Source organism: Cupressus sempervirens, chromosome 6, assembly GCF_028749045.1.
Source record: "Cupressus sempervirens isolate cs-2001-9-10 chromosome 6, ASM2874904v1, whole genome shotgun sequence".
NCBI classification, from domain to species: Eukaryota; Viridiplantae; Streptophyta; class Pinopsida; order Cupressales; family Cupressaceae; genus Cupressus; species Cupressus sempervirens.
In genome coordinates this window covers 177,186,143-177,198,730 of record NC_143123.1, presented here as the reverse complement: position 1 = coordinate 177,198,730, position 12,588 = coordinate 177,186,143, and positions in this window count along the sequence as shown.

The window sequence follows — 12,588 nt, the reverse complement described above, 5'->3', positions numbered from 1 at the left end:
GGTGGGGCATTACACTTTGAAAAAATAGAGCAATAAATCTATCAAGGCCCAAGGCTTTATCTGGGAGGAAATAAAAAATCACATTTCAAATTTATTGTATAGTAAATGGGGCCATAAGCATGACATTCTCTTGAGGAGACACCAATTTTGGAATGGATGATAAAATCTCATTCACTTGAGAATCTAAAGGTGAAGGGTATGTGGCTAGGATAAGGAGGTCCTTAAAAAATTTTACCCCTTCTTCATGAATCAGATGTGCATTTGAAATGAGATTCCTCATAATTGCATCCTTGATTTCGAAGGTTGTCTTAGTAGCTCTCTTCTATTTAGCTAAAGCATGGAAATATTTTGTGTTTTTATTGCCTTCTTGTAACCACAATTCTCTTGATTTTTGTCTCCAATATGCTTCTTCTCTACAACACATTTCTTCCCATTCTTGATGAAGAATTTTCTTTTTTTCATAGGTCTCTTCATTCATGCCACTTTGGATTTTTTTATTAAAGATTTCATCTAATTGCAATTTGACATCTTCTTTTTGTGAAAATACATTCTTGAAAACTTGTTGATTCCATTTTCTGAGAAGGCTTTTAATATGCTTCAATTTCATAAAAAATTGGTGTGTATTAGATCCATTTACATAAGGTGCATTTGCCCACCATTATTTTAGAAGATTCAAAAAAAGAGGATGTCAAAGCCACATTCTTTCAAATTTGAAAGATGAATGATATTGAACATTTTCACCATAATTAGATTGGGAGATACTAAATGAAATTGGGAAATGTTCAGGCCTAGGAAGGGATAGGATCTCTAAGCATATATCCAAATTTTGAAGTTTCCAATCATTTGATAAAAGAAATTTGTCTAGTTGAACAACAATTTGTGCAAAACTAGCCCTCTTATTAGTCCAAGTAAATGACCCTTGAGTATGTTGAATATCCATAAGAATTTTACTATCCACAAACTAAGATAAATCTTGAATAGTTTTTAGAGGTGGGCTAATACCACCTATTTTCTATGATTAACACAAAATTGCATTAAAATCACCCCCAAGGATGACCCTCTAGGAATCTTGCAACTGAATCATATGAGTAAGGCTTTCCCATACTCTAGATTTATCTTGTGTTGAAGTGGGGTCATCCACATCAACCAAGATAAAAGAAGTATAAAACTCAAACATCATCAACATCTGCCAATTATTTTTTTGGTGAATGATTTATCCCTAAATAGTATGGGGATTCCAAAGAACATCAAGACCTCCTAAGGCTCTTATCCCTAGGGAATGAAAAGAGGACCACTTTGCCCATTTGGCAATTGTCTTATCAAAATTATCTTGAGAAAGTTTGGTTTCCTAAAGCATGATTATATTTTCCTTCATAGGATCAATAATTTTTTTGATCTTATTCCTTTCGTTAGAGGCATTAATGCCTCTAAAACCTGTCAATCTTTTGGCAACACCAAACCTATCATCTAAGATAGTCTAGATGCCAACTCCTATTTCTATCTTTGTCTTAGAGCCTTTTGGCCTACCTCTAGAGTTTGGAGTCTTGGGGACATTCATGCTTTAGGCAGGAGATTGCACAATTGACAAGATTTGATGATGGTTAAAGAATCCTACAAAGGTATTGTTCTTAGAATCCATGAAAGAATGTGGAGATGTGTGCTCACTCTCAATAGGGGAAGCATATAATCGAAGAGTATCTAAGTTGTCAGTCATTTTTTCCCATGTTGATATATATTGTCCTCTACACCCATTCAATTCTTAATGGAGAAAGGATCCAGTACAACTTGGATATCATGATGCACCCTATGACTAAAAATAATATTTGTAGGGTCTTCATGAATATTATCACAAATAACATTTCCAAAATGTGAAATAGTACATGCTGACGAGGGGTTTGGAGAAACCTAATTGTTCCAAAATTGGAATTCTTTAGGCAAGCCATCAAGTGTTAAAGGTTTCTGATCCTCCCAATACACACCTTCTTCCCTTACAATTCCAAAAATGATGTTGGAAGCTATCTGTGAAGTAATTTGATCCCTAATCTACTAAAGATTCCACTCTATAGGTCAAATATTGATAGACAAATCCTTTGGAATAGAGGGAAGAAAATTAACTCTCCTGATAAGATGATTCAAAGACTTGTATCAAAAACCAAAATGATTGAAATTGATAAAAAAGGTGGAGAGGACTCAAGAACTGATGGGAAACTCAAATGTGATCCAAGTGAAAAGCTCTAAATGCAAAACATTACCAATTTCAAAATATGTGAAAACATTGTAACTGGGGACAAATTAGTGTGCACCACCTGAGGACCTTGAACCCATTTCTCAAAATGCACTAGGTCATTACAAGCAGTTTGATTACAAGAAGCAACATTTTGAGTGCATATAGCTGGATTAGAGTTGTGATCTAAACAAACCTTAGGAGAATCTTGAAAACTGGCTTGGCATTAGGTATTAAGATGACTGAGTCTATGTTGAAATTTATAAATTGTAGCTTCATCTTGAATCCTAAAGGGTTGCACCCATGATCCCCACTGTGAATTGATAGAAATTTGGCTAGGGAGTGGTTTACGCATATCAAGAAGTAAGCATACTTTGACCTTCAAATGCAGAGAGTTAGAAGGGATAATATCATGTTTGAGAAATATACCAAGTTGGTTAGCCAAAATTTTAATAATTTCAAGGTTTTTATATTCAAGTGGCAAGAGGGGAAATGAAATCCAGTGAAGGAGAAAATGAACTAAAGGTTGTGGCTTAAAATTTGGAATCCAAATCATGGCGAAAAGCCCTGAACCCTAACAAAACCAACCTTTTTGTCTATGGATAAAATCTCTTTCCTCTTTAGATTTAAATATGGCAATGAAGAATTTGGAACTTTTAATCTTACATGTCCTTATTGTAAACACTTTAATAAGGTGATAATTTAGCTAGTGTTAAAATTCCTTTTAACAAGGATGTTCCTAATAGGGTAAAGCTCCTAATAGGGATAAAGGTAAATCACCTAATAGGACATAGTTGAGAAGAGCACAAATTATTTGGGGTACTAATCCCACAACGATTTTGATCCAAGTAGGGTTTCCATGTAACCAAAATATTTGTGTCAAATGTATAAATGGTTTCATGTGATGGATGTTTCTATTTGATACATTTACGTTGTGAATCAATATAGTTCTAATACTTCTTTAGTCATTTGTATTGTCAACATTTCTTCGACTAATTATATCATTTGTTATGATTTAGTCATACAAAAGTAATTATATTGAAATGTGTTCCACAAGATGCTAATAAAACATTGACTCAATTTTTCCTATAATTATCAATCGTTTATTTTAGTCAGTGCAAGGTGGATGCCAATTTTTTTACTCACTAAACGATATATAGCTTAAATTTATAGTCATTGGAGCTTCCTCTAGTTATATGGTTTAACTTTAAGGAATATGAAAAGTGCATTATCCAAAACAAATGTCCATTGTGCACTATATTTGGAAGATCAAATTTTTAGAATAATGTTGCTTACCTCATTTTATGCTAAATAAGATTTGAATAGTTTATAATTTATTCTTTTTAGTAAGCTTTGAAATTCCTTACATGTTATGTCGAAAGTATTCAATGCATTATTGATATTTTTCTTATAATATGTGGTTATTTATCAATTCAAGATTATTTATATTTTAACTTGTACATATGTTCCTTGCACCTTGAACACATTGGAGATGAGTTTCTAACCTCCAAAGCTGTAGGTGGAAATTCAAGACTTGGTTTAATATATTTAATTTAAAAATCTTAATTGAAATTTCATTTTTAATTTTAAGGGGGTTCCAACATTAAGGAGGGGTGTTTTGAAGATCTAGACATTGAAAGATCACATTTTATTTGTATGACATACAACATTGACTCTTATGTGTAGTCTATCAAAATTAAAGATGTTTTGAGTCATTTAACTTATATAATATGAAGTTAAAATGAATGTTGAAATGAGTGTGTGTATGTTCTCCTTACAGATGATGGCTTTACTATAATATATGAAAAGTATGTAATTTTTTTAGTAAGCATTACATCCTTTGTGCAGGTATAGGATTTCGATCGAAACTAACAAGGATCCATCTAAACTTTATATTTTATAATATGGCCGACTATCTAGCTTTGATCTCTCTCTCTCTCTCACGCATGCACGCGCACGCGCACGCGCGCACACACATACACACATTTTATATTCTCAAAATAGAGCACCACTTTTTGTGCTCCCTAAAGAGCCTTAAAATCCATGATAGTTTAAAAAATAATAATAGTTTAGAAACTAGATTCTAAGTACTACAATTCATTTTCTCAACACATCTTAATTTTTTGAGTCTATCTATCTTAAATTTCTCATTGAAGTATAGAGTTTGATGATTCAAAAAGGAAAAAAAAAAAAGGAAGCATCTTTTACCTACTTTTTGGTCCCCCGTCTTTGTACACTTAACCTAAAATGAAATCCATCGCAAATAAACTAATAAAATTATCCATTATTTTTTACTTATTGTGCTGATATATTTTCTCTCAAATTTTCCATATCACAAGATGTGAGGCTTGAAGATTTAGAGATTATGGTTAACCAAGATGTGAAATCAAGGTTAATTATATATATTTTTGAAGTTCAATGGATGGTTGAGAAAAATAGGTGTTGACATATATTTAACAAACAAGATACTAACTACTTAATTTAGAAGGATTGAATGAACAAGAGAGATGACTAGATGGATTGGGAGATGATAGACTACATGGTAGGGACTGATAGAATTGATTATTTTGTTAGATTGATAGTGCATGACTATAAGGGATGTGGAAGTAGAAACATTAATTAGTATTAAATAGTTATTTTATTTTACATGAGACAATCAATAAATAAAATGATGATTTTGTTTATTTTATATGAATAGCTTTTTTTGGGACAAAAAGAGGGATAATTAACTAAGTTAAAGATTTTTTTTTATTATAAAAGTAGTTAAATAATTATTTAATTATGGGAGTCAAGAACAATGAATAAATTTAATTAGATAAATAAAGATTATTTAAATAAAGTTAACAAAATGGTATTGATTGAATATGTAAACTATTTAATTAATATTAGGGTGAGCTAGACAATTAAATAATAATAAATTATTTAATTTTATGAGAACATAGGAAAATGTTAAATTGGATTTTGAATTAGAAGAAAGACACAAAATAATTTAATAATTAACATTATTTATTAATTAAGAAGAGTACTAATAAAAAATTACTCACAAACATTGAACAATTCTGGATGTCTATAATTTTTATTATAAAATATTGAAATGCACAAATTAATTTCCTTATTAAATCCATATTTTAAACCATGTAAAAATCTAACAAACCATTACTACAAAACCAACCATATCAAATAGACTTGGACCTTATAAGCTAGACAAAATTTGACACTAACATGAATAGACTTGTGGTAGCTTAAAATTTTTTTTTAAAAAAGCTTAAGAAAGTAGAGTTTTCTAAATTTTCATTAAAGAAGCTTTCAATAGATACTAAGAGACCCTAAATGTTATTAAACCTGCAATATCAAGCCTATGGACAATGGAATAAATGTTAGCCCTCAAACCACCATGTATAATTGAAGATTTTTTATAGCAAAGGTTACCACAATGACAATTTCTTCAATTATTCATTCTATTTTAGCCACATCTTCAATAAGGATGTAATAGGATTTTGAAATAACTAGAAGATGTTCAATTTGTGACCAAAAAAAATCTAGAAGCATGAAAGATATATGGAACCTATTATGGAAGGGGAGGAACCAATTTCATGTAGTGGAATTGGAAAGCATTTTCCATACTAACATCATAGTTAAGTCGCAATCATTGGAGTTTATAGAATTATATGTACGTATTAGAATTAAGTTTTTCTTTAGAAATTAATGATGAAAAATTAAAAAAATTCAACAAATTATTTTCCATTAAATTGTTATCATTGTTTTGTATGGGCTTGTTCAATGTTTTCTTTAAAAAAAAGTACTTATGCACATAATCAATTGTAATCTATAAAAAGTATCATTTAATTAAAAGAAAGTCCAAGACATACTATTGACTTGGTTCATTATACCTTATTACATAGTTGGCACCTATCATGAAAATAAATATTACACAATTATGTAATGTAGCTAACTCTACACTATAGAACACAAACCATAAAATTAATTATCTCCATAAAATTAACAATCCCAAACAACAATATCCATGATTAGAATAAACTTTATAAAATTTATTTTTATTTTTATTTTTTTGATAGGTAATCAGTTGAAGCCTAGATTATTTATCATTCATTTTTATTATTATGTGTTAATCTCGAGTAGATTTGAACCTAAGAACCTCCCCAATGAGAGGCTTGCAATTTATCGATGTGTTGTAGGCTCTTGCCTAACTCTATAAAATTTATTATCAACAATATTCAAAAAAAATTTATTGATCTATGACAAAAGTATAACAACTAAATTAGAAAAACAAGCAACACATGCATGTACATTAAAATAGCCTTCAATCTTAGGCAATGTAAGCAACATATTTTCTTAGAGTTAGCTACTTTAAAGCCATTTTCCTTCAATCAAAAGTGTCATATAATTAAAAGAAAGTCCAAGACATACTATTGACTTGGTTCATCGTACCTTATTGAATAATTGGCACCTACCATGAAAAGGTATATTACACTATAATATAATGTAGCTAATTCTACACTATAGAACACAAACCATAAAATTAACTATCTCAATAAAATTAACAATCTCAAATAACAATATCCATGATTAGAATGAACTATTTAAAATTTATTATCAATAATATTCAATTTATTTAATTGATCAACAACAAGAGCATGACTACAAACATACACATGTACATTAGAATAGCCTTCAACCTTAGACAACATAAACAACATCTTTTCTTAGAGTTGGCTACATTAAAACCATTTCCTTGTATGGTTCTTCTTCCCAAATTTTTGAAGTAATTTAAAAAAAAGAAAGAACATCAAATTCCATTTTATGCTTCAAAATTTGGATTTACGATAGTTGTCAATTTCATTAGTTAGAAAACTAAACAAACAACATTGTGGAAGTTTAACATATCAACAAGAATTGATAGTTAAAAGAAACCAAACAACATGACTATATTTTGTATTTTGTTCATCATTTGCACTCTCTATGTGCTTTTCCTATCTCTTTGTATGTCACCAATATTATACAAATAGAATCTCAAATTGACATTGTCACTGAAGAAGCCTAAGGACCCCTTTGGTTGTGGGAATATAAAAATGGGAATAGGAATACCTATTATGGAATACTTATTCTCAAATAGAAAATGAGGTTATGTATTCCTATTCTTGTCTAGTTCACCTAGAATTTGATGCAAAATACACAGACTCAAAAATTTATGTTTTCTAAAATTAAAAAAAATTGGAATAGGAATACGTACATATTCCTATTCCACCTATTCAGGTGGAATAGTAAATCCTCATTTTTGGACCAAAATTGGAATATGTATTCCAATTTTATTCCTATCAAATAGAAAATTCAAAATTTTAAGAATATGCATATGCCTATTCCACTTGTATTCCTGTTGCCAAACGGGCCCTAATAGACTATTGTTTTCAGGAAGTTGGTGTTTTGATAGAGATGAACTTTGGAAATTTTGGAACTTTGGCTTTTTGCAAACTTTGGTTTTGGAGAGCTTGGTTCTCTCTAACATCCTATTTCAACCATTTCTTCTTTTGAAGCATACCAAGTCTTCAGTGAATTGAGTTATTGGTAAAGTGAGCCATCAACATGCTAAATGGTTCACAAATCTTGCCTAAATTTTTGTCAACTTTTACTAGTTTTAAATCATGAATTTTCACGTGGGTAGTCTTTACAACGAAACCTAGGCCTATATATAGGAAGATTTGCATAATAACAATAAATCGGTCCAAAATTAAATTTGGAAACAATATAAGAACTTTAGATAACTTTTTATTTTAATTTTTTTGGTTAATGTTGATTGTTTTCATGTCATCAAATGTTCTTACATAGTGCATTATACAATATATATAATAAAAATATATATTCAAACTAAAGCAACATAACTAGAAATTTCATTCTCTGTTCATTATTTGTTCATTCTTTTCTCATCTATTCCTTGCCTCTTCTATCTCACCTATCTGCATCCCTACTATCCTTCCTCGTAGAAATCTTTGAATGACTAGAGTATCTTCCTAATTTAACTGCCATCTTCTAGCCATTTTTATTCTTCTTTGAAATGATGCTACTTCATAATGTCGCTTCAAAGAGAGGCTAAATGTAAACATCTAGCATTGACACATCATCAATCATCTAATAACCATATCATTTTTCCTATAAATTGATATAATAAATCCTTATTTAGACAACTAATTATCTAGTCTTCATCATCATGTTGATTGAATAATATTTTCTTGTTTTATTAATAAATCTAGTATTCATCAAAATCCACCTTCATCTATTTGTGTCCTTAAATCATTTAATTTCCCTTCTCCTATATTCCACCTCAGATATAAGCATCCAAATATTTGTTTAAATCTATTTCCCCACCCCTTTATAAATATTAAGTATATAAAAATGTGTATTTAGTTATATTTTCCCTTCATTTCTTTAAAGAGGTAAAATCAATTAGCATCTAAATTCCCTTCATGCACATTCTTAATCATAGTCAATGCTCCTCAAATTATGTACATTCCTCCAAGGTGTTCAAGTGTATTTGAATACACAAGAGTATAGGCATTTGTCCACATGACATTAGTTTTTATACAAATCACATGGGTCAAAATAATTTCTCATCCCTCAAGAGTGCACCTAAGCACCTTTTCCACCTTGTCCATCTATCTTTTCAAAGAGAATTATCCACCATAGACTCCCATTGAACCTTGGACCCCTCTCTATCAATCAACCATGCATCAAGAGTACTCTTAGGTATAATTTCCATTTTGACCATCTATTTTTTTCCAAGGGAATTATCCACCATAAACTTTCATTGAATATTTGACCCCTCTCCATCAACTAACCATGTGAAGGCACTTGTCCTCCTCTCGTCCTCACAAGAATCTCAATGACTATGAGCCTTGAATACTTTGGATCTAACCTTGTCATTCAATCCTAAGACCAAAATCTTCTAATTGGCCCCATCCTAAGACCTTTTCTATCTCTCATGTTTATGTAATTTTTTTGTTTTTGGAAATACTAACCTTTATCCATTATCCTTGAGTATGACCATTGTATCATAATGAAACAAATATTAACTTGGTGAATTGTATCTATTTCCATCATGTTTGCTAATCATTTCCTCAATCTATAGTTTCTTATGTTGTTTTTAATAGAATAGTTTAATAGAGCTTAACTTGTTCTTTTATGTTAAGAATTGTATGTACATAGCAGAAAATGAATCAACTAGCCTAAAATTGGATACCAAAAAGATGGATGTTTCACAACATATGAAATCCTTTGCCTTGAAAAAGAAAACTAGTCTTTTTCTTTTAAGAATTTGTTGTGAGCATGATTATATACCTTAGAAATAAAGCCACAATTCAATTTTGATAATTCAAAATCTCTTGTATTTCTTCCTTGAGATGACTATTTCAAATGTTTGACCTTTAGTCATTATCTTGTCCACCACATACCTTGAGTTTCAAACCAAGGATTGGATATACTATGACATGGTACATCAATAAGGTTGGAAAGTCGTTATCGATGAGACAACATTTTAAAAATTCATCTAAATAAAAAGATTAGATAAGACTTTCATCTAAAAGCTAGGAATAAATATTGGTCCCAAGGCATAATCAATGAAAATCATTTATATCATAAATTTGCAATACTAGTCGTGTATATGTCTATTTGATATATCTTGAATTATTATGAAACTAACAAAAAGATTTGACTCACCATCATGAGATTTGTGTACTTCTTATTACTTATGACAAACTTCACTTTGCTTATTGGCGTCTGGCTTTCCTTAGACACAACTACATACATAGATTAAATGAAACAAAAGTATTTTTTATCAAGCGACAAAAAACACATATAAATACAACCCAGGCCAAAGAAAATAGTTCATAGAAACTATTTAAATTTGTCATATAGTAATAGGATATATATATTCAATTCCAAAATCTTGAATTCAATTAACTATTCAACTAGATAATCTTCTCATATGCATAATCATAAATACTACACTATGCATATATCTTATATGTCTCCAATCATTGTGAGACTAACAAAAGAATTTTACTCACCATCAAGAAGGTTTTGTACTTCTCCTTATTCATAGAAAACCCCAAATGTGCTTAGTGGCACATGTTTTTCCTCAAACATACTTGTACATACATAGGTAAAATGAAATCAAATTATATTTTTCCAAATGACAAAGGAACACATATAAAAACAACCTAAGCTAGAGAAAACAGTCCATAAAAACTATTAAAATTTTCATATAGTGATAGGTATGCATTCAATTCCAAAATCTTGAATTGAATTATTTATCCATCTATAGACAATATAATCTTCTCATTTACATCCAAAAGTTAACATTTTCTTCGAACCATTTTCACTTGTCATGTGCACTCTCTCCACTCATATCTGTGCACTTACTCTCTCCACTCATATCAATATAGACTTGACTAGTCTAATTAATTTATCATCAATTACATGCTAGAATAAGTGTAGAATTTAGTTCAAAATTGGCTTGAAATTATGTGAGTAAACTTTGGGGTTGTGTACTCTTCCTACTTATAGATTGCATGTCGATTATTTCTTATATGTCTTATGGACTACTTTTATCTTATGGACATTATTAAAAAAAATTGATTGATTGATTTAGATGATAGTCATGACTTTATAGGTTGACTTGTTTAGAGTAGCAGTTGAAATAGTTTGTTGGTGAGGCTACTACCAAGATTCAAGCCACATTAAACTGTTGTACTTGCAATCTTTGTACCTATGGTAGAATATTGAACTTTTGGACTTGAATTTGAGGAGAGTTTAACAACTTAAATGGTCATCATTTGCTGATAAATAAATAAATAACTCATGACTTCATTTTATCAAATCACAATTAACATAAGAATGGTTCCCATTATAACTATTAGAAACCCAATTCTCAATCCAAATTAACCCATAAGTATGATCTTCATGTTAAACTAATTGAATTTGAAACATCCATATGTGCTAAACTAAATATAGAGTTTAGTTTATTTGGTTTATAGTTATATGAGTTTAATTTGTTATTGTGTACATCCTCCTTTGTTATAGATGTCATGTTAAATTTGAGTCTTGGTTATTCTTAGGTTGTATAAGATGCTTTGATCTCATGGGGGATATAAAAAAGCTTTCATTTATTCATTCAAATAACAACTTATGACTTTTTCTCATATCACAATTAACTTAAAAATGATTTTCCATTGTAAATAATATAACCCATCTTCTAATTCAAAGGTAATGAAAATATTGTATTCCCTTATTCAAATAATAACTTGTGAATTTTCTTGAATCATAATTAACATAAAGATTATTTTCCATTGTAAATAACAAAATCCAAATCCCAATTCAAACTAACCCATATGTACGATATTGATTAAACTCAATCAATTTGAAGTAGACGAGCTAGAGAGATGAAGAAAACAATTCCAACAATGTGAACATCGAGAGATGAATAAGTAGGAAAGAAGCTTCCAAAATCAAATGGATAAATGAATGAATTTTACTAATGTTCACAAGACCATCACTATATAGGACCATTAATTATTTTCAAAGAAACTCAAACATACAAGCTTCATTAAGCTCATTGAATTTGAATCAACCAAGCTAGTGAGATCAAGAAAACACTTCAAAAATCATGAATATCTAATGATTATAACTAGACAAAAGATCCAACAATTGAATGAATGAGTTTTAATGGCATCAATGAGACTGTCACTCTATGGGACCATCAATTTTTTTCAGAGAAACCAATATGTATGATCTTTGTTAAGATCATTGATTTCAAAGCAATAATACTAGAGAAACTAAAATATATATCCAACAAGAAGTTCCAACAATTGAAGTAATGAATAAATGAGTTTTAAATGACACTCATGAGACCATCAATCCATTGTACCATCTATTGTTTTTCTAGAGAAACCATATGTACAATGCTCATTTAGCTCATTGAGTTTGAGACAACCATGCTAAGAGCCTAGGAAAACACTTCTAGTAACATGAACATCATGTGATTCTAATTGGGCAATAAGTTCCATCAATTGAATGAATGATTTGAATACAATTTTCTCAAATCACATTTCACATGAAGATGGTTTTCTATTGTAAAGACTAACTTTTTTCTCAAATCACAATCCATTTGAAGATGATTTTCTATTGTACATAATATAAGCCAATTCATGATTCAAACTAACCCATATGTGTTATCTTCATTAAACACAATCAGTTTGAAGCAACATTGCTAGAGAACCAAGAAAACACTTTAAAAAATACGAGCATCTAGTGATCATAGCCAGCCAACAAGTTACAGCAATTGAATGAATGAG